Source organism: Pinus tabuliformis, chromosome Q (assembly GCF_031772625.1).
Source record: "Pinus tabuliformis cultivar Carrire ecotype Pingquan chromosome Q, CPIR1, whole genome shotgun sequence".
In the NCBI taxonomy this organism is placed as follows: Eukaryota; Viridiplantae; Streptophyta; class Pinopsida; order Pinales; family Pinaceae; genus Pinus; species Pinus tabuliformis.
In genome coordinates, this window is record NC_142296.1 from 436,995,574 (window position 1) to 437,020,749 (window position 25,176).

The 25,176-nt window shown below is 36.0% G+C and overlaps 1 protein-coding gene and 1 pseudogene across 1 annotated transcript in view; one reads left to right on the forward strand and one right to left on the reverse strand.

The window, feature by feature from the left end:
* Window positions 1-25,176, forward strand: part of LOC149220094 (short-chain dehydrogenase/reductase 2-like) — a 99,034-nt gene that overhangs the window by 26,855 nt on the left and 47,003 nt on the right. The gene's annotated exons all lie outside the window — the stretch shown is intronic.
* Window positions 24,442-24,825, reverse strand: LOC149220095 (DNA replication complex GINS protein SLD5 pseudogene; annotated as a pseudogene).

Sequence of the window (25,176 nt, forward strand, 5' to 3'; positions counted from 1 at the left end):
TCTCTCACCAGATTATATTATCTTGTAAAATCATGGCGAATCTTTTACTGAATTATAAAATCTTGTAAGATTAGGCGAATCTTTCACTGAATAATAAAACTTTGTAAAGTCCTGGTGAATCTTAACATTGTGAACTCTTAATGGCCCCGCACTTTTTTTCATTAATAGTTTATGAGCTTAGTACCGAGACTATTGATTTTCCTAAAGGATCGAGGCAAATGGACGAAGAGGATCTCGATATGTTTGCTATCATCAATGAAGTAGCTAACAGATTGGATAAGCAAGGCCAAGCAACAAGATAATGAGGGAAATTATGTTCACTTCCAAGGGAAATGGAGAGATAAATTGGGAAAATACACTATGTCATGTTAGCCATAGAAAAATTGGCTTTGAATTTGGAGCTACTAGGAAATGGCCTATGACAATGAAAGGCCACAAACAAAAAAAATCTCAGTTCTAGGGAACATAAGAAAGGGAAATTGTGGGACTTTATTTAGAATGTTAAGTTTAACCAGTCAATAACATAGTTTATTTCCATAAACCATCAATGGTCCTTTCCCTATCGTAGGGCTTAAAGTGGAGCACTTGGATGTTGCATGTTTTCATGGATGCTTAATATCTCACTGCAAGAGGTTTGAGATGTAGTGAAATATGTGCAATTTATTTTGTCACTAGACACACATGATACATGGCTTAGTTAACAAGTCTTAGTTTTACAAATTAGGCCATTTTGTAAAACTTCACCTTATTCTATCATTGAGGCTTTTTTCTATGAACAACCCTTTATAAATTGATATAGTATGATATTTTCCCCTACAACTGTGATTATGAAACTAAGAAATGTACGCAAATCCTTTTATTCATTGAAAAATGGTAATGATTATTAACTTACTATGATTGCAAATGTGATTCTTACGTAAAGGCATTGAAGAAACTTATTGTCCATCGGGCTCCTAATATTCTTACAATTGCACTTAAACGATTCCAGGTTCTATTTTCCACCATAACTTAATCCATGTTTTCACATTTTCCTAATGTTATCCTGGTTCATATAGTCTGTGACCTTTTTATGGACTTTACTCTTTAGTTCTTACAAGAACATTTTATGAATATTCAGACTGGGAGGTTTGGCAAGTTAAACAAGAGGGTAACATTCCTTGAAACACTGGATCTGTCACCTTAGGTGTGTGGAAAGGGAAATGGTTTACATATATACAAGCTTTATGTTGTTGTTGTGCACTTCGAGATGTTAAATGCCTCCTTTTTTGGGCATTATGCCTGTTATGTAAAGGACATGCATGGATCATGGTATAGAATAGATGGGGTTATTTTTTAATTAAAAAGTCACTATAAAACTCCATCTAATTATCAGATCACATGACTATCTCTCTTTTAGTCAATGTGTATGAAATTAGTGTTGATGATACTACTTTGGTTGGAAAGCCACAAAGAGGATGAAGGTCAAGTAAGTGTTTAAAGTTATCATCTAACTTTAAACTACTTGATTACTCTTACGATTTTCATAGGAGCATGTGGAAAAAATACAATGATTTTTTGTTTTGTTTTGTTTTGTTGACATTATGAAAACTTTTGACATTGTGCCTAACATATGAAAGATAATGGAAGATCTAAAGTTTCTTTTTGGATTAGGATTGTTTGTAGTAAGGTTGTATTCTAATTTTAAGAATAGTGGATTTTTATTAATAGAAACCTATTGTAATCTAGAGGTTAATCAAGGATGTCATTTATGCCTTACTCTATTTGGCCTCAATATTGACGAGTTAGAAGTGTATTTAGAGAAATCAAGTTGTGTTGGAGCTACCTTCAATAGAATAATCATCATTGTTTTTTATGCATATGTGATTATTCATTTAGAAAGGATCCCCTCCAATTTTGAAAAACAACTAAGAATTCTTAAATATTTTTTAAGCTAGTTTTGTAATGTTAGTGAATTGACAAGATGATCAACAAATCTATGCACATCCTCTACCCTAATTTTTTGTATAGCAATAAAATCAAGGAGGAAATTATTTTGTACAAATATATTGAAGTTCACCTATATGACAAGCTCAATTTGAGCTATAATATGGAAAGAATGATTAATGGAGATTGAAATCTATAATTTGGCCTTGAGAACAATTGTGGGAAAATAAATCTATGGTTTTTGGAAAAAATAATATCCTCTTTAATATGCTTGTTATGATATTTATATTATATCATTATAACGTTAGAAGTTGTCACATTTTCAAAGAAATTTGGAGAAAATCAATCAAATCTAGACGTTTTTTTATAATTAATAAAATCTTAAATATAAAACAATATTCCATATCCAAATATTCTTTTAGAGGTTGGCCTTTCATCCATTGATCTTATATCATTATAACGTTGGAAGTTGTCATGATTTTAAACGAATTTAGATAAAATCAATCAAATCTAGAAGTTTTTTATAATTAATAAAATCTTAAATTATAAAACAATATTCCATACCCAAATATTCTCTTAGAGTATGGGCTTTCATCTATTAATAATAAGGCTATGTTTAGCTAATTAATTACAAGCACAAAATAATCAACATAAACACAAAGGATTCCTAGCATTGTTTCAAATAGCAATGAAAATCAACAAGACATAAGAGAGGGTGATGTAGGGGCATTGATTCTTGGCTTAGTCATTAAATGATAGCCATGGGAGGTCTCTTTAAACTATTGAGACTACCAAAAGTACTATAATAATTAAAATTAATGCGAAGTTGTAGTGTAATTGATAGTTTGAGAATCGAACAAAGTTAGTGTACTACAAGAACTTCATAAGATCCATTTTAGAAGATTAAAATTAACTTTATGTTTAGGCATCTTAAAAAAAAAAAATCATATTCAGTTTTTTAAAGAACAAGAAATGTTGCGGAGCAACAAGTCCCTGCCAGAGATTCTAAAAAGATATAGAATCCTCTCCAGATGCAGTGTTAATACAAGGGATATATATATATATGAAGCAATAACATAGAAAAAAACCTTTAGGCCAGGAAAATAGTATGAATAGTATCACATAGCCTATCAATTATGAAACTATAAAATAATTACAAATAATGAATGGTTAAGTTCCTTCATGATGTAAAGTAGAACTAAAACTACGAGTGCAAGAAAAGACAATTGTGACTACAAACAACATTTAATCAATATGCTAGTCCACCTATATAGTCTCTGGGAAAACTTTAGGCCAAGAAAATAGTATGAATAGTATCACGTAGCCTATCAATTATGAAACTATAAAATAATTACATATAATGAATGGTTAAGTTCCTTCATGATGTAAAGTAGAACTAAAACTACGAGTGCAAGAAAAGACAATTGTGACTACAAGCAACATTTAATCAATATGCTAGTCCACCTATATAGTCTCTAGTAGCTTTGTCTCCTCTTCGAGTCTATAAATTCTAGATCAACTAGTTTTTCTACTGACATTGATGCCTTATTGTCAAATCTCTTAAAGCTATGCATGATTTCTTGTTGAGCTTTTGAATGTTCATGAAAATTTTTCCTTTCATTGTTTTAAGCTGTCACTATATTTCTTTATTGTACACATATATTTTTTATGGGTTCTTTTGCTCCTTGGTAAAGGAAATTTTGTAGCTCGAGGCACTAGCCAAGACCAGCTTCCTCTCCAGATGCACTGTTAATACAAAGGTAAAGGAAATTTTCTAGCTCAAGGCACTAGCCCGGACCAGCTTTGGTATATGTGACCTCTTTGTGGGGATGCACCCACCCTGCTCCCTTAGGTTTCCTCTTGGTCACGTAGTTGAAGGATCACCAAACTTGCCCATCTACCTACTACCTTAGACACACTTTATATGCTAGACATAGTGAATGAAAAAGAAACAATATAGAACACATAACTACACATAAGGAAGAAACATTTAGATTGTCATAGTACCTGGCAAGAAATGACTACATCATTACAAGATCACTTGGATGTCAATACATAATCTAAATAATGGCACCAGTTGGAGTGTTTGTTTGCATTAACAACATGGAAAAGAAACACTAGTGTTTCAAAGCATGCTTATAGGAAAATTGTAACATTCCAAGATTATTTGCTGACAGCATCTGAACCTCATATAGTGTTCCAAGATTATTTTATCACAACATCTGAACCTCATAGCAATGGTGGGGTAACCAAGGGACCCAAATCTTGAAATCAATCTCATACCAAATTTGAGAAAAAAATGAAAAAGGAAAAAATCAAAATCTGTAAATTGGAATAGTTGCGAAAATGCACAATTGCACTTCTGAACAGTGATAAAATAGAAGCTACTTTCTCCTGGGTGAAGCAAGTGATCAGTAAGGGCCAGTATTCCATCCATAAATAAGGTTTTTTGGTGAAGGCTAAGTAAATAAAGGTAATGTCTGGCTGGTCTAACATGTAGCATAAGGGGTAAGGTAAAAGGTTAATATATGTCATCTACCCTACCGATCAGATTCATGGCTTTAGCAACAGGTTGGGCCTCTAAACTGCTGCACCGAAATAGAAATAATAACCATATTTCCAAACTATCCTATTCAATCCTTATATAAGTCAAACTCTAATGAGGGATTGGTCTAGAGAGTTAGCTATTGTGATATCTATCGATAACTTTACCATGAACTATGAAGTGAGATAGAAGCAATATCGATAAATAGATCTACAAGCCTCTATTCCTCATAGGAAAATTCACTGAAAAGACAAATTTACTGAATTTTTTGAACAACAATACCATAAGAAGTGTAATTAAAAGGATATTGAAGCTCTATAAAGAGTGACAATATATACAGAATAATCTGCAGTTTGTATTGACAGTTTGAAAAAACAATTCAGAGTTGCTGCAAAAATGTGTTGAGTTTGTCAATGTGAGTTTGGTTGATTGGTAAATTGGGGGTGTTAAAATCCCTCCCACCACGGTTCAAATCCCCCAAGAGACATGCTCATCTCTCATGAGCTGGCATGCATGTGTTTGAGGGCTGTTTGTTGCAGTTGATCCCAGGTGCAACTTCCGGGTGACTTTGGAGAAACAGATAATCCCTAGCTGCTCTTTGTCAAAGAATACCTGACTAAGCATGTGAGACATAAGTGTTTCATTGTACTGAATTCTCATAATGGGAAAAGTGTTGCTTGCCTGTGTTGGGTTGTGGTTGATAAAGTGAGGGCATTGTAATGCCTCCCACCAAGGTTCAAATCCTCCCAGAGACATGCTCACCCCACGTGGGTTGGTGTGCTTGTGTTTGAGGGTTGTTTTTTGCAGTTGATCTTAGGTGCAAGTCCTGGGTGAATTTGGAGAAATGGATAACCCCCAGTCACTACCCTTTTTTAGAGAATGGCTGACTAACCATGTTAAACATAAGCGTTTCATTGTACTAAATTCTCATACTTGGAAAGGTGTTTCTTTCTTGTGTTGACCCATACATCAAAAAAATGTGGAGTTCGACAACTTTGAAGATCCATCTGAATTGAACTAAACAGGTGGTACAAGGAAGGTTTCAGTCAAGTTTCCAGATTTATGTTTACTAGAACAAATCATATTTTAGGAAATTGGCATACAACTATAACCCTATTGCACCAGACTTAGAAGCCAACATAACTCTATAACAAGGAGTAGAGGAAAAACATATGAAAGGGGAAAAATCATATGGATGGGGTAAAGGAAAATCTTGCTCAATTAAAATTATGGAAATTGAGAACCTGTTTAACAGAGACTCGGCCCATAACATCTATATTTAGTACATATAATATTTTTCTTGTTTTTTTGGGTAACTTGGACCATTACAGAATTCCAGCTACAAAGGACATGCTTATTCTATACACAGCAAGTATAAAACAGGTTCTAAACTTTTAGCCAATGTTAGCAGGGTTTATGACAAAGAGGGATAAAGTTTAATCATTCTTCTGCCAGATCACTTTTGTGTTGAACTCTAGGGCAAGAATACATCTTAGATATCTTCAATCCCTTGAGACCCTGAAATTTTTTCAAAGAAACCTTAGATGAGATTATCCCCAAACCAGTTTTGTCAGACTCTCCCAAGTCCAAGTTGACTCCTGACTTTGAATATATCTCAGATATCTTCAATCCCTTGAGACCCTGAAATTTTTTCAATGAACCCCTTAGATGAGATTATCCCCAAACCAGTTTTATCATACTCTCCCGAGTCCAATTTGACTCCTGACTTTGACTCTCTTTGAGGAAATGGAATCACCTTAGCACGTCTGAGTCTATACTCACAATTTTGATCCCTGAATATGATTCAAAATCCCAAATCAAACAAGTCAGATTGACTTAATGAGTCTAAGTCAATTGTATTTCTATAACAGATACAGAAAACAAAAAGGAATACTTGTTTGTTTGTTTTCCTGGCCCAAGTTTATAACAGGCAACCAACAGACTTGTCAGCTATCCAGAGCCCATGGTGTTTGTTGTATGCAATGTCACCTTTGAACTTTGAAACAAGTTATTATTAAAATTTTGCATTATGTGCAAATTTAGATCTTTCATATTAATGAAAATATCATTTTCTCTGAAATTTAGTGTATCATTAATTGTTTTAGTTCTGAAGTCATCTCTTGAGTTTTTCCCAAGTCCAAGTCAAATCTTATGCTTGGACCTACCTAAATCATTCTGAGAGATGAGTCTGGTTACTTTGCACCAACATTTCTTTCTACCTGGACCATTTTCCATATTTCCAATTTTTCACTGCTTTTATGTTCTCCAGTCTTCCATCCTTTCTATCTTCCTCTATTCTAGAATTTATATTAGATCTATATATCCCTAAAACCTAATTCAACTAGGTCAGATGCTTAGATTTCATATTCCTTTGAAACAAGGAAGGAATCCTTTCTTCAATTCTTCTGTTATTTTGACAGGAATGACGAACTAAGATTTTGATATTGCGAACCTTTCTTGATAAGACTCAGAATTAATGCCACTTGTAAATGAGAGAATACAAACTTTCCATAGAGATATGGTTGGCTTCTAGAATAGAAAGTCCAGTTATGCAAAAGCCTTTGAATGGCTTACCTATCCCCTAGAATGAGGCTTTCACATTATACATAGATATAATCAGTTCCTATAGATGAAGCAACCACTTTATTATTAAAGCTCTCTAGAACCAATATTGCTAATATGGATTTCTAGAAAAAACTTAAATTTTCATATTACATTTGCATTTGATCAGGTCTAATATGTGAAGCTGGAAATAACCAAAATATACCTATACCGGTTGCACTTTTTCTAGGATAAACATGTATGACCAACAAAGTTAAAACTAACTATAATGCAGGAACATATTTTCAATGTCAGTATTTGTGCATCCAAGAATTAGCAGAACTGATGAAAACTCACAAAACAACTCTGTATAAAATAAGTTCATAATTGTAACAGAAAATCTAACGTTTTACAGAGAAAATCTAATATTTCATTCAACAAAATTCCCAATAACAAATGGACAGAGAAAACTCTTACAGAGGTTTTCTCTCAATGCTCTTCTACAATAAAATAATATTCTCCTTATGTGTATCAAGTTTCAACTAGTTCTTAGCATGGTTCTAGTGTACTTTGCAAGAGGGGTCTCTCATTTGTGTACATTTGAATATGCATATCTAAGTGCAAATGTGGGGCAGGGCGGGGCAGGGCAGGGGGGGAAGGAAATAATCCACCCACATGAGTTAATGGGCTACTAGACAATGCATAATGAATAAAGTGTCACCTCAAGGATATTATCTTGCCCACTCTACACACTCTCAACCTTCAAGCAACGACATCAACATAAAGTAAGTCGAGTTGCAAGAGAATATCAAGAGAAGCAAAGGCATTGACCCCCAACAAGATCCCCAAAGTGGTCTGTCACTTTGACAAATTTCTAACTATTCCTCTGGCCATCATGATTAACCAACTCATGACAATGATGGATAGCTGATCCTAAGCCCACAACTGAAGGTTTGGGGCTTCCTTCCAAGGATGAATACTCTCCTCCTCGAATGGGTTTAATTCTTGCAACATCATGGTATATCCACTGACTCTTGCACAATGACCTGGTTGTTTATATGTTTGTTTCTTTATGATTTGGGCTTTATGGAACTTTAGTTTTGGAGACCTTGCATGGCATTTTTTAACTATATAGGCCTTTTTCCTTACAATTTTAGCTTTAGGTGTGTCAAAACATCTCATCACTTGAGAATTGTATGAAAACAGAAAATGATTCAAACATTGAGAAAGATTGTGAAATGGAGCCAAAACCTGAGTATTGTATTAGAACAAAGATCTTTGAGAAAAAGACAAAAATCTAAGGCTGGTCTGGCCTTTGAGGATCAGTCTGGTAATGATAAAGAAATTGAACTTAAGCCAAAATGTGTAAATGAGACCAAAATTACAAAGCAAATTTTCCAGCAAGGGTCTTCAAGAAGGTGTAAGGCTAAAGTAGGTATGGATACCGAAGAATCAGATTTATCCTCGATTGGGAATATTATAGGTCTCAAAAATGGGGATATTGAAGTGATGTGGGCAAATGGAATGATTTCAAAAGTAAGTGCTCTCTTGTTTTTGCTTGGATCTATTCTTTGTTACATTGATGTTTACTAACAATAGATGGCAAATAATTTCAAATGATCAGTCATATTTGACAACCGTAAACAACTTAATTTCCAAATAAAGTTTTGTTCAATAGTCTTGAAGAACTAGAACCACCACAATCCAGCTACACCAATGGTGCAAATCCTTAGCAAAAGTGGCAAAATAATTTTTTTTAAACATGGTAAACTTGATCATGTTACTTATACAGGTTTCCATCTATTTTACTAGTCTCCAAAGAGAAACTCACTAGTGAGATGATGCAGGCTATGCTACAACAGGACAATAATCTTTTTATCCCCACAACCAATATACGGGTCAGGGTACAAAACCTAGATCTTTGAAATACTCGTGCTCCTGAGCACTACGAGCAGTGATGTGTCTACTGGGCTCCAGGCACAACATTTTATGGGAGGGAACACGATGGCATAAAAACAAAGAAACAAACAACAAAGTTATCAGCATTAAGAAAAATTGTTACCAGACATCCTTTGATCATATTCCAAAGAAAAAAGATAATGTTTGTCCTCACCGAGAGAAGATCAATTCCTGTTGGCTCAAGACCTGGAACATGCACCTAACCACAAAGAAACTAAGAGGGTCAACGATGTTAAAACTTCACAAAACTTGATCATAACCAAAAAAAATTTAGCAAGAAGACATGTCAATCACCAATGAAACAATGTAAGAACCTAAATTCAGGCATAATTTCTTACACAAACAAGAGAATGCTACATCTATGGTGGAAAAACAATGATCAACTACTTAGCCAACCTCTTCTGAAGAAGCACAGGATCACATGAAGCAACGAGTAGGGATCATCTCCATCATCAATCCAAAGAGATCAAAAATGTAGTGCTACCCATGAGCAAACAACACCAACAATGAGCTATCCATGTAGATCAAGATAATCACAGAGTTACTTCATCATCAATGCAAACATATGGTGCATGAAATCCATTGAAGAAAAGACATCAATATCATAGAATATACCCTTATTCTCAACAAGGCACCCCTAGCATTAATTCAACAAGGATACAATGTCACTAAAAGCCTTTGTAAAACGATCAAGAACAAGCAGGTTTAAATTTCGAAATATAACTGGAAAAAAACTATGCCTCATAATAAAAAAACGTGCTTCAAAAACAGAGTCACTAGTATATATCATATTGCAAATTTTAGCAAGATTTCTTGCTCAGAACAAACATCATTTATATACAACATTTCACCATCACATTTGGATAACACTGCTTCAAATACAAGACCCAGTAGGGTAGACTGAACGCATGAACTCATGCACCCAACACACTTAGAAAACTGCACCATTCACAAAATAGACATTCATGCATGCCCTCCCCTAGATGGGTAACTGTGCCTTCCTAATTGAAGACAATGCATTCATACATGTGCCTCATCCAGTGATCCTACTAAACTATTGCACCTCCATTAGAGGGTCTCTTATGGGCCCTCTACTAAACATCAACTTTCCTATGTACAAGCTGGAATGTATTTGTTGAAGGATGATGTTGTTGCCGAAGGAGAACAACTACTGAGAAATAGGTAAAATCTAAGACTACCTCCACTCTTATATCAGATAAAAGTAAAATTGTTGTCAAATTAAGCAATATTGTTAAGCAATTTTCTCTTTGTATATTCAGCGAGCCAAAAATGAAAAATATTATATCATATGTGGGTACATGGAGCAGTTAGAAATCAGTCTACTACCATAGACTGAAATGGAGTACAACCCTTTTACAAGGCCTATGGTACCAAGTGCAACATCTAGTTTAATCACAATAATATTCATTGGCTTGTAGCAATCTTCTTCTGGAAAAAAACTAAAAGACCTTTATTACGCTTTGAATTTCAAATGCTTGTTAAAGGATCAAGTGGTAGCTGCAAAGAACAACTCAAACTAGGTGATATCAAAACAAAATAATTTAGTATTTCCAAGACAAAATAACATTACTGATGTATCTCTGAATTCCATGAAAACAAAAAAATTTGATGTATTTAAATGATATTAGGAAATTAGTAAAGAGGATCAAATTAAGTGATGTTATGGCCATACCATTGTATCCATTTACGCTTCGAGCGAAGAGACTCAGCAACACCAAGAACATCGAGTGCCCTCCAAGACAATGTAGTCCTTGTGGTTTGTAGAGAGTATTCTCACTCTAACATCGGGCTCTTCAAACCAACTCTGCACAAGGTCATTACAAATGTAAAAAATCAGCAAGACACAAATTTGGTAGTAAATATGACCAAAAGAAGAACTAGTGCAAACAATTTTCACAATCAGGCTTTTGAAACCAACATTATAATCTCCTTAGCATTACGATTAGCTGTTAGTGTTCTTCCCAAGTCAGCGAACTCAGCTCCACCTTGACAAAGTGTAATTGCATAAAAGGAATGTCGGTCTCATGCCAATAGGTCTCCTATGATGAATACGCAGGAACCTAGTACATAGACCATTTTTCTCTTCGCTTAGCTACCTAGGGCTTATTTCCCTTTCCAAATATCAATAATTCTTTTCCAAGAAAACATAAAATAAGAATAATATTTTACTATATTCTAAAAGGTGAAGATGCTGAAATCATGCCACAAAGTGAAAGGAAATCAAATATCTTTCCTCAAACCACCAAATATATAAAGAAAACAATAATAATTATAAAAATAAAACTAGATCTGTCGATCTATGCATGAAATGAGTCAAGCGACTAAAAAAATCTAACCAAAACAAACCAAAAATTTCAAACTTGACAAAATCCTCTAAACAAGCAGCAAACAAACTGCTAAAATTTTCTAAGATATCAGAGCTAGACATCAACGCAATTTCATGTACTTTAATAAGCCCATTGTTGCTTAGCGTTAGACTTCTTAAATTAGTTATTTATCATTTAATACTAGGACACTGTCTATGTGAAAAGAAATAGGTCCCAGCTTCATCAAATATGACTTCATTTCCAATCAAAGATCAAATCCAAAGGACACTAACTCGTTACTCTTGGATGGTGCTAAAGTTAAATACACAAAATAACAAAAAATAAAGATATGATAAAAAAATAGACCTACAAGATTGTATTGGTCGAGTGTGACAGGGACACCAATAACTGAGACTAGAGAGATTTATAGAATGCGGTAGTTACTACTGTGTGTCTATTGTGCGATTAGTGGTATGGTGGAGAGGCCTACCAAGAAGGGACGTTGGTCTCGGGAAAGTATAGTAGGGAGATCCATAGAGAATTTATGTAAAAGGAAGATGAGAAGTGTTGTCTTCAAGTTGGTTTATGTTATGGTAGAATTTTGTTGGTGATAAGTGGTAACAAAACACTTACATCAATAGGTAAAAAGTAAATTCGGGGCATGAGTTGGACTGACTCATGTTATCTCATCCCTTAATGGTCCTAAGGACATGTGGGGACCCGAACAACTTAGTACCTGAAAGACTTGAAAACATGGCTGACAAATTACTGACAAGAAATGGCTAACAAATGACTTGAAAGTCTTGTTAAATTTGTTATTTATCATTTAATAATAGTTAGACACTATCTATGTGAAAAGAAATAGGTCCCAACCTCACCAAATCCAGCTTTATTTCCTGTCACAGATACGAAACAAACAATGTAATGATTAAATATGAAACATCAATCTTAAAATAACACACATCAAAGTAATGTCGTTGTAATGTTATAATGAAAAATACAAATATAGAACCTATTTTTACCTGAAGTTGACATATAGGAATCTTGCATGATCAATGGAACATGTATACCCAAAATAATAGTCCTAGGGTATTTCAATTTCTCAGTTCTCATCTTAGTCCTCATTTTCTAAATTATGAACATGATCTTCTCTAAATGAACTATCATTATGAGCCTCCAAAACATTATGTTCTATATCAAGTTCATTAGAGAGATTTGTTATATTGTTTTCTCCCCTTTTATCACAATTTGATCGCCACAGAGTTAGCGCTCTTTCATATGGAATATTGTCAATGTCATACTTTGTTACATATAATCTTAAACATGTATCCACGTGTTTATCAAGCTTGTTCCTCACCTTTGACTTCAAGAATGATAATGCACTAAACATTCTCTCATCCTCCACTGATCCCAAAATCATGGTTTGACAAAAATCTGCTAATTTGAAATATTCTGATATGTTTTCTTGCAGGTATTGGCTAGCACTTCAAGTAGTCCATAATCTTGTTATAGCACCATTTTCATTAGGATTCTCTAAAAAATGATATTGCTTCCACATTTTTTCAGCAAAGCGTCCACCTTGTTGATACAATTTTGATGAATCTAAAATACCTTCAATTTGTTCTCCATGTATCGAGACTTTCTTGCAAAAATGGTCTACTAAACATTTTAATCTTTTTTGAAAATCAGCTTTTAAAGTTCTTGGACATTGACAATTGTTCCAATATTGAGGGTATACCACACACATGGCCTCCAACAATTCATCTCGAGGAAATCGTTCTCTTATCTCTAATGATAGTGATCTTGCAATTTCTATCAAATTTTGTCTCACTGAAATCACAATATTATCAAATTGGTCTCTTGACACTGGGCAATCTTTGGTCTTACAAATATAATGAAAGGGAACCATATACCCACACATTGTGATACATAGTATCCCTTTTTCATCAAACATAAAAAAGATTTCAGTATTTTCTATATTGATGATCTCAGTCCAACTTTTAAACTCTGGACCAGTAAAAGAGTCTGGCATCATATACAAATTATCCAATGCAAGACATGCTAACTTTCTTGCATTTGTGTATTCCGCAATATACATTGTGCGATTTTGAGATATTTTCATGAGGACATTCATTTTATGTAGCATAGGAAGAATTCCAGCCAATGTCAATAATGTCTCTATATCAGTTAGTTGAGAAAGAAGATCTTGAGCTTTGTCTACATTATATCGATTTTCATACATCAACCCTACCAAAGATTTGAATTCACTAAATAGTCTTTGAGCTGGTCCATTTAATGAGATCCATCTTGTATCAACATCTTTCAGTAGTTTTTTTCCATCCGTAATACCATCTGCAAATTGTTGAAACTCTAAATATCGTTTGGGACTACGAGAAAAGTATGCATGAGTCTTACGTACAAGATCTTCAACTTTTGAAACTGATGGAAACTTGCTTACTATTTTAAATGCAAGATTCATCCTATGAGTCATACAAGGAATATTAAGCATATATGGTGAAGTTGATAGTTGTAGCCTAATACAAAGGCCATTCCTTTGTCCTTGCATTACTGCTGCTCCATCTGCTCCAACACATACCAACTTTTTTACAATCATTAATTGATCCATACCACTTTCCTTCAATCCATTAAGAACAAGTTCATAAATATTTTCAGCTGTATAAGTCTCTCTCATCTTATTAATCCCAAGTAGATAGGAATGCCTAATATGGTCATTAACCATATAAATGCTCATGAAAATCCATGAAGTATTATCTATAGCCGTAACCTCATCTAAAAACAATGCCAAAAACCTAGCATTTGCAATCTTCTCTTTCAAATCATCCTTTTCTACTTGAGCTAGATATCCTTCCCATCCCCAACCACTGGTTATAGACCAATGAGAAGATGGAAATTTTAGCACTTGAAGAAAAGATAGAAATTTCATGTGATCTGTATAATCTGTCATAGGACGACCTTTAGATAAGATGTGAAATACAATGCTCAATTGTATCGTCTTGGATAACAAACTTCTTTCCATCGTCTTTTCAAATAGAGATATGATGGTTCCTCTGCCTGCCTCAAGTTTCCTCTTACTTATTAAATATTTTTTATATTCTTATGCATGTTCAACATGTCGACATTCCTCAAAAGATTTCCATCTAACAATAGATTTCTCTTTACCATTTACAATTTTATTTTCATACACCTTTCTTGCATGCTTTTGTATTGTATCTAGCTTCATCTGAAATTTCACTACCTTTTGAGTTTTCCAACTACATGCAATACATCTAACTTGTCGGAAAACCTCGTTCTCATTTGTAGGAGGTATTTCTTCAATAAATGGAAAACTTGAGACCCAATTTTCTTGGAATTGTCTCCCTATGGTCCACTGGCCTCTTTTCCTTTTCTGCGAATGGATTGTGTCACTTTCCAAGGAAAATTATTTAGCATTTTCATCACCAATTTATGTTGAAACTGCATTTATCTCACCCTGACCACTTGAGGAACCTATCATTTCATCCATCGTATGGATATCAAATGCATTTCCACAAGAGTTAACCTCTCTCTCCGTAACAGATTGTTCAAAGGAGCTTGAATCATGAAGAGAATGTGTATTTTTGGATGGAGCCTTTTGAAAGTATGATAGTACATTTGTTTGTCTTGATGGTTTCTTCCCATGATTATCTTTTGACATCTCACTGAATATTCCACAAGTAAAATTTCAAATCGATCTGCAAACCTGCATCAACAGTTTCCAAGCATTGAGATATGCTTCATATAAATTCACTTATTCATAGAAAATAGAATTGTACTTTGCAAAAGAATTGTTGAGTCAACATTGAAAGAACATATATCAAAAATTTAATTTTGAGGAAAAATGGAATTTCACAAAAATTATTTAAAAATGATAATGGGAAACTATTAAATTTGAAGACATAAAATATAATAATTCACTTGTATAACATTGAAACAACATCACTTGTGCGATTGGAACGAAAAATGTCTCAGGACGGAGAATGAAATAGGTTTTTTCTCCCTAGCTTCTGCTCGAATGGCGCTGCTATGAGGCTGGGGTTCCTTGCCGCGACATGCAGGGACGGTGGCCAAGGCAAAAATCCTTTCGGAGTGGACCGACTAACGGATGGGGCAATATTGTGCCATTTCAAGAGGATTTTGCTCTATCTTTACCTCAATGGAAGACTAGGGAGCTCCTCGGTGACGGGGGTTTTGGTCCTGTTGCAGAAACACTTGTTTCTTCTCCCTGGACAAATTCCTGGATCATTAATGGTGTAGAGTTAGGGTTCTTGTTCTTGGTCCACGATGTTTTTCTGTAGAATGGGCATCTTGGGGTTGTTGCCTCTACTTCCCACAGGGGAGTGCGGGCCTGGGTTGCTCTTGTTCCGGCAGCAGTTTTTGTTAAAGGCATATGCAGGGTCATTTCTGGGTGGGTTTCTCTAGGCAGGCAAATCTGTCTCGGCTCAGCCGTGGCCAAGTCACAGGCTCCCTACCTCTGGTTCAATCAAAGCTCCAGGAAAGGCATACTCGAAACAATCTTGCCCTGCGGTTTCAAGGATGGTACTGGAACTAAGAGGCTAGTAAGTACCCGCTGCTTTCAAATTTTCATAAAGCCCCCTGTTGGGACATCACTTATATTCTGGGTAAATAAAGCAGACAGTGTGATGATTATGAAACAATGCATCACATAAAAAACTAGATAAACTATGAACAAACAAAATTTGTTATACAGAGGTAGTATATTACAGGACCAACGGCTTTGCATAAATGATTCACTCATTAATTTGAACCTTTACCGAGATATTAGAAGTTGCTGTAGTGTCTGGGCTCTGAACCATTGTCGCCAACTTACTAAATTCCCAAAGGAATCCCTCTTGACAGGAGCCCCAACAACCCAAAATGTAAAGAGGTTATTCTGCATGGTTTCCAGATTTCTTAATTAAACCCAATAACCTAACATCCACCAATCCATTTGGGGTTCTAAAGGACTTGAAGAGAGAGAATATGAATGTGGAAATCTTCTCCATTTCATGCTCAAGAAATTTTGATCCTAGAACTTAGAGGGTGGACAGACGCTTGAAAAAAACTGTATAGTTAGAAGAATTAGTAGTCTATCTCCCTTTGGTGATATTATTTGTTTACAAGAAATAAAAGTAACAGGTTCACAGATTGTTATTTTATTTATTTGACCAAATGCAAATCCTTTCTGTACTTTCCTGGAGGTGGGTAAAGTTGGTATTGCCATCCTTCCTTCACCCAAATTTCATTTTTTTGTTATAATTTGGGATGATGATCCCACACAGTGACCACGATGAATTTTGTTAAGCCTACATCGCAATACTCTAGGGATAGCTAGCATTTATACCATAAAAAATGAAGCTACGAAGGAAGAATTTTAGCAATGCATAATTGAATATCTACCTAAAGCCCACCAGCTTATTTCCAAAGAATCAAACACAATCTAATAAAATTAATGTTGCTCACATGGTGTGTTAGCAAAAGAGGACCAGTATATTCTGAGACCTTGGAATAGGTTATACAACCCAAATATTTATCAAATCTTATCCAGCATTAAGAAAATGGAGATAGCTTGGTCTCATCAATGAATATCCAAAATAGCATTGCACTCAAGATGAAAAACTTACAACATACACAACTATGTACACCATAGTCAAAGACAAGGCAATGCTTAGAGCCTTAGAAATTATAAGCAGAATACATCCAGAACTATTGATAACCTCATACTATGGCACAAATGAAAACAATAATCATCCACATTGAACCTAGATGATCCAGGCAATTAGAACCAAGAATCCAATCCCAGAAAATGGTGATGATGCAGATCTATAATAGAAATATCTAAAGAAAGCTTGTACCTTAGCCAAAAAACCCTAAGCATAAAAATTAAACACAACGTATTTACCATGTATCATGGTTTCCAAAGAGCAAGATTATCCAGAATATTTTCCTAACACCATATGCATCTTGCAAGGATGCTTTATAGAATTATAGGAACCAAATTTGTGATAGAGATATTGTTATCACTTACACACTTCCTAAGGAAAAGTCCTAACTTCATTTCAATGGAAATGGTTAAGGAAACTATCAAGTGGGTCACTATCTGTCACTTAGTGATTCACTCCACTCTTTAGGCTTTAGAAAATCCCAGCCAAGGGGATTCCCTGAACTAATCCCAAGTCTACCGTTGGTATAGGGGAGAAGTTGGAAAAGGATTAGTTTACTCAACAACTTAACTCAACCTACAGATGCCAGTCCTAAAGTCTTTGACAATGAGAACAATCTCCAAGGGTGGGTCCAAACCGAAATGGTGACTTGGATGCAATTTGATGATCAAAGACTTAAAACCCTTACTCAAGTTTAAAACGGATTAGACTGATTCAAGAGATAATTTGAAAATTGTTACAGAAGCAAGGAAATGATATCATCCTCATGTAAAATGCTAACCATTAGAGCACTGTTGAAATGCATGTGACTTCGTTATAGCAGCAAGAGGATAAAATTATTTCATATGCTTTCTGAGTTATTTGAACATCTATTCATGAAGATAAAACCATATGCGAGATCCAATTCATCTTTCTGTTGTAACAATATGAACAGTTTATTGGAACATTAGGATGGAAAGTCATTCAGCATAGATGCCCATAATTACAACCTTAAAGAAAGAAAGCCACAGGTGTAATGTGCCTCCAAATTCGAGTGAAGTTCAATAAGAGAGCATGAATTGTGAAGAAAGTTTACTCAAAATCAATCTAAGCATTCACTTGTTAAAACCATATGACAGTGCTTGAGTGGCAAGGAAAAGATCTAACAAGTTCATCTATGCATGAATAGAATTAAAGCTGTCATACAAGATCAAATCTCATGCTATGAAAGTGAACCAATTTAAACTTCATTGATTGCAAATGTATTCAATAAGGTTTTATGCCATAAATAGGAGCAAATTTTGAACCATCATACATGTGTTAACACATTAGTACAAGAAGTTCTCTCGAGTCTCTAGTCTAATGGACTGACCCAAATTAAGAGTGTTGCTAGTCTCGGAACCACGAGATAAAAACAAATTTTTATTGATTCAGTTATCCATTTCTGAACATGTTAATGTATATTTTTTATTATAAATTCCATTGTACCATCAAAATAAGAAAATGAATTTTTCCGGCAAATTTTGAAAGAAATAATCCAAAAACAGAATCTATACGAACTCATACGCGTGCCTTGGAAAATCAATACATATACAGGGAAGAGTGGCAACAAATTTGAAGAAAAACAAGGAATATGAAGCCAACTTACCCTGATTCAAAAGCCGACTACAGATAGGTAGGACCTGCATAAAGGGGCCTAATTTCTGGCGCTCAACCAACAATTTTGTCAAGTACTGGCTGTTGTTGCTGCTACTGCAGTGGCATGAGACGTTCAAATCCAAGAAACCATGGATACCAAAACAAGAGAAGAATCAGTGGATTGAAAATGCAATAATATTACAGTCAAAATAGAAACTGCTGCTGCTCGCACCGAAAATAGCACTACCAATATAGAAACTGCTGCCGCTCGCACCGAAAATAGCACTACCAATATAGAAACTATTGTTGCTCACACTGAAACTAGAAAATTAGGATTTGTGAACTATGATCAAAAACCCTATTTCAAAACAATTTTATACAGGATGAATTCATGAAAACAGGGAGCCATATACACCATGAATCCATGAAAACAGGGAGCCATATACACGATGAATCCGGAATTCGTGAAAACAGGGGGCTGAATCCGTGAAAATAGGGAGCCACCTTCTATTTGAAAACAAATTAACCTCCGCCCTCCATTTCAAAACAAATCTAACCTCCCAAGACCAAATCGACCCTCACAAACCACTCCCAAACCAGAAAAAACCAAACCGTAAATCAGAAATGTGGCAATTTTAATCTCCCAAACCAGGGGCAAATATCAAAATTCGGCGATTTTAAGGGAATACGATTTCCCAAAACCAGCGAATCGGGCCAAATGAAGGTTCGGTTATTTTATCCACCCATTTTTTATTTTGGGCTAAAATCAAAGAATTAATTATTTTTTAAATAAAATTGGGGCTAACTATATGAAAAGGGTTTTTAATAAAAAATTCGCCCTCTTAAAATGTAAAAACCCTCAAATTTCGCCTTTGGGCTATAATTCGCCCCTAAAATTTACCATGTTGGGCAGTGGGTATCAATTCTTTATAGTAATTTTATTCAAAGCTCAATAATCTACACACATCCACCAGGTTCCATCTTTCTTGGGTACCAAAACAATTGGTGAACCACATGGTGAAGTAGAGGGATGAATTACTCCTTTATCTAACAATTCGTGGACTTCTTTGTTAATTTCTAAACTTTCCAGAATTGACATTCAATACATACCAATGTTTGGGAGTGGAAAGTCTTGTTGTAGCTGAATTTCATGTTGAATTCCCCTTTTTGGTGGCAATCCCTTTGGTTCTTGAAACACATCTCCATATTGATTGACGACATCAACCAATTCAGATTTCAGCTTCTCGTCACAGCCTGCAAAGGATTCATGCTCCGTGTCATTCTTCTACTTGATCATAAGGAGCATGAGACTCATGCTGGAATTGACCAGTCATTTCATTTACCCTGCGCTTGCCAAAGACAGATTAAGATTCCTACGATGGGCTCTCACAATATACTCCACTTTGTCTTTGAACAAATGATATTTGTTCTCAAATCTATGGAAAACAGCTTTCATGTCATATAGATACGGGCTTCCCAACACAATTACTTAAATATCCAACGGCACCACATCTAATTCGACTTCATCAATGAAATTGGAAGTAATAGAAAACTTGAAAACGTGTTTCCTTATGACCTGAAGATTTGCATCCTTGGTTATCCAACCCAACAGATACGGTTTATGATGAGGCACGATTTCCAAATTCAATTTCTTGACCAAGTCTGTACAAATTAAATTTTCTTGAGATCCACTGTCAAACAACGTATCAATCTTGGTGCGTTTGGAAATAACTCGGATATGGAACAACTCAATTTTGTTTTCCTCATTTGAAGCATTATTGGAGTTATTTGCTGCACTGGTGCTTGCCACGGCTTCCTCTTTGCTTTCTTTTGCTGCAACTTTTCCCTCAGGGACTGTGGCTGCAATATTTGATTCATCACCTGAGTCAGAACCCAAGTCTTGTTGTACAACAGCGTTTGTCTTATGTTTCCCTTTATTGTTAAATTTCTTTGGTCGTAATTCAGGATGAAGCTTCCAAAAATGTGATTCACCCCTCCTCTTTCCAATGCCACCAGTCTGATCCAAAATGGATTCTCCATGGAAGAGTTATGCCAAATCTCCCACACTGACCTGATTATAGACTAGTTCAGTAGAGCGAACTTGTACGACATGCCACGTGTCCCTGTTTTGACCTTTGGCTTTGAAAAATATATAAAAGAAACTACAGTCCGTCCTCTTTCTGTACCTTCTTACGAAACTTCAATCTGATGCTCAGAGAGAAAGTTATGACGATTTTCCCCAGGTCACTTGTTTGGAATGTAATTCAGGAGTCTGCAAAAAGACCAACTTCCTCAGATCATATCGCCACAAATATAGCACTAAAATCTCTGAAATTTGGATCCAAGGTTCAGTGCGATTTCGTCTCAAATGGGTTTTTTTCGCTTCTGAAACGTCGCAGAAAAGAAGTTATAGCGAAAATGCCACGATGACCTATTTAGAGCAGCGAAACCCTAGAATCCAAAGCTCTAATACCAAATGTTATGAAACCAGCTCACAAAAAGATAAAAAAGATAGTTCAACGCCTTAGAATTCAGCCTCTTCGAGGGGGAAACCTCCTTTACAATACACAAATGAATGATTCTTTGATGATTCAAATGAAAAAACCTCCTTTCTATATATAGTAATCTAAGGAGTCACAATATAACCCAGCCGACCTAACAATAATAATATAAAGGCACAAAAATAACAATAGAGGGATTCTATGGGGCACAGTAATAAAAATACGGGGACAATAGGGGCACAACAATATTAATAATGGATACAACTACAATAGTAATGGGGTAATCACTAGTATTATAGGGACCCAACAAAAATGGAGTAGATTAGTAATTTTGTGCTAATTCCCCATTCAGAATAAAACCCAAGATGCTTATCCATTCGCTTATAAAGTGCTTAAGAATTCACCACGCCTGCTTAATTAACTGATTCCCATGAGAGTTTCTTATGTAATTGTTACAAACAATTTAACATAAAACATATGTTGAACAAAAATGGAATAACAACAAATACATCAAAATACAACACACAACATAGAGATTTGATGAGGAGTTCACCCCTCCTGGGCTACATCTCCTTGGTCCAGCTTCCAATGCTTGGGCCTCTCTATTATGCTCAAAATTACAACAAAAGTTTGTTTACAATGCTCAAATGCCTCAGAAACCTATCTCAATGAGTTCAGAATGCTCAAAAATGGCTATCCAACCTCTTTTTACATCCAATTTGGATAAGAAATGAAGAAGTTATGACTTCTCCTAGTTCTCCCACTATTTGTTCCACAAATTGCTCCAAAACTGACATAATCCAACAAATTCGCTCCAAAATCCGCTAACTGAGCGAGAATTTGGCCGCACCGCGGGCCATAATATATTATCCATATCACAAATCGCAATCGGCAAGGACTGATGGCTTAAAGTTTGTGAACACAATGGAAATGTGCGATTGTGCGATGCGATATCAGCGGACGCGACGAGAACTTAAACTATGGCTCATAAACGTATCACGTCCGGGAACTATCTCATTTCGCAATCAACGAAGAGCCAATGACAGTCTTAAGTTGAACTTATGTTTCCTACGATATGCGATTGCAATATTGCATCGCAACCCAACCTGTCGAGGGTCGATTTCCGTATTACTTGTCGATTTGCGATATGTGATTGCGATTAGATCGCATCGCCACCTATCTGTGTCGGGGCCGATTCTTAACACCTTTTTGCCTGTGATTGCGATATGTGATATGCGAGGGCCAATGGTAGCCTGCCACTTGGCGCCTCCTCATTCGCTGGGACCTTTGCCACATCATCCAATCCTGCCATGTGGATAAGTCAAACTTGAACTTTGACTTGCTCATACGAGCTTGGATTTGAGTGTCATTCACACCGTTGGATTCAGAATGATGAGCTCTTTGATCTGAAGCTGAGTTTGACAAAATTCTGACACTTTGATTTTTGAGCATAAACTTGAGCACCTGATCATCCAATCCCATAACTCTGCCTCTCTACACCTATTTTGAAAAACATAAAATGATTTCCAACCCCCCAAAGTTCTTTTCTTTCTACAAACATCCCATCTTAGATTTTTGTTGAAGCCAATTCTGAGGTATTTGAAATCCACAACTTCTTCCAAAGTGTTGCCTTCAAAGTAGAACGTATGTTGGTTATGCTTTCTTCTTTTAGAGAAAACCACTACTTTCATTTTTCTAATATTGACTTGCATCCCCACCCTTCTACAAAAATGATCAAGGGATAGTAAGTGCTCTTTCAAACCAAGAGCATATTTAACAATCAGAATAAGGTCATTTGCATACAAAAGAAGCCTTATAACAAACTTGCCCAAATGGATACCATCTCCCCCTTGTGAATTTAACCACTCCTCAAGATTGTCGATATATAAACCAAAAAGGGTAGGAGACAATAGGAAACCTTGCTTTACCCCAATATCGCTTCTAAAACTTTCGGAAATGCCTACTGAAGTTCTAATTTTGGCTTTCACCTCTTCCATTCAACCTATGCACAGTTTCTCTCAAATGTCTAGGAACCCCAAGTTCCTCCATTCTGTGTCAAAGCTTATCCCTTGGAACCATGTCAAACGCTTTTATGAAATCAATAAAGCAACAAAAGTCTTCTTCCTTTTTCTCCCAAGATTTTTCAATGATGTGCCTTAAAGTTATACAATGATCAACAATGGAATGTTTAGGTCTAAAACCTGCTTGCCCTTTAGCATGTTTATCTCTTTCTTCTGCCCACTTGTTGATTTTATTTTCTAGCATGCTTCCAAATAACTTTGCAAACAAGGGGTTTATCTTTATGGTCCTATAATTTGAGGGATTATTGACATCACCACTCTTGAAAAGAGGTATTGCCAAACTAGTTGTCGAATTTGTGGGGAACCCATGTTGTATGATGCTGTTGAAATTTTTTGTAATGTGAGGTTGTAGATTTTTGAAACTGTTGGACACCTAATCCTCAATGGGTTAGTGTGGAAGCCGAATGGACAAAAGGAGTCCAAGAGACCTTGGGATGTGGAACCCAACGGTCAGATATTGTACTATAAATGTAAATCATTTGTTAATAAAAATTGTACTCTCCTGATTATCTTTCATATCTCTCTTGTTGTCCATGTGTGTTTAACATGGTATCAGAGCAGGCGTATTCCTGCCCTGCATAATTATTTTGAGCCACTTGTTTTATGGCCTTTATGCGCAGATCATTTCTGCCATCAATTCTGCATCTCATAAATATTTTCTCATGAATATTTTATCAGCTAAATTTTAGCTGTGACCTGTCATTTCTCCAGCGCCATTTTATGCACTGCTCCTGCTTTGCTCTGACCGTTTTTTATAATCACCTGCATGTAACGCTACGCTGCCCCTGACGTTGTTTCATATAATCAGTTGTTCATTAATATTCCTGTATTGTCCTTTGCGCTGCTCATCTCTGCATAACCTTTGTCTGACACTGCCTGTGCCTGTCTGCCATATTCCTTACCTGCCTTCTTTGTCTGCCTGATGAACGTTTGCTCTTCTGCCATATTCCATTAAACCGTCGCCTGACATTCACCTTACGTTCTGTTCATCTGGATGCGTTGAGAGTGTCGTTGCGGTTCGAGCTGCAGAAACCGGGTCTCGCAGCGCGGTTTGGCAGTCAGGGTCCCTGTCGATTAGGCATCCTCTGCGCCACGGAGTTTGCATTCCGCTGGATCATTGATTATCCTGCGTTGAGGAATATGTTCTGTGTATAGAAGCAACCACATCGTTCTAAGGATGGAGCAAAGGCAACAGTGAAATCTTGTGGATTTAGGTGTGAAGCACTGATCCAACCGTAACAATATAGATCAAAAAATGACATGGTAGGACCTCAGCAAAAATAGTGTGCGGTCCAAATCCATGCGGTACAGCGATAGCATAAGGTCGTCAGTTCCACTCTCGGCAAAGGCTTCGATAGCCTCTTCCAGCAATTGTATTTGCTCTCTAGAGCGCTGAACCAGGTCATTCTGGAAGGTAAGAATTTCTGGAGCAGCTTTCTCATTTCTCCAGGCCCGTTTTAGAAGCTCGACATCCGTAGCAGCCCCGGATACGTCTGCGGTGTCTTCTTGCATCCAAAATGCTTGAGAGGAGTTATTAGCTGGCCCGGGGGAAGAGGTTGTGCCTTCCCCGTTCTCCATTATTGTGTGGGCGTCTGTATCAATTCGAGCTACGCTGGTGCTGTAAACTCTCATTCCTCTACTCAATCAATCAGGTGTTTACAGTTGTGGTTTGAAAAAGGTACGAATGGCAAGGGTTTATGGTTTGTAATGCGAACGATGGACAGTTAACAGAATTGTCGAATGGTAAATCAATTGTTTAAATCGCTAACATAGTTTAGATCTTCCATTTAGATTCTGAAATCATTGTTACTGCTCCTAAGAAATGCACGTAAATGAGGTCGTTGGTTCTTGTCAGTATACATAAGGCCATCGTGGGCATAAAGGGAAGGATCCATCCCTGTTCAGCCTGGTCCATTACATTTCTCCATTCTAGTTTAAAAATAGAGCAAATGAAGTTGGAGGACTGTTGAGTTGTATATGAAA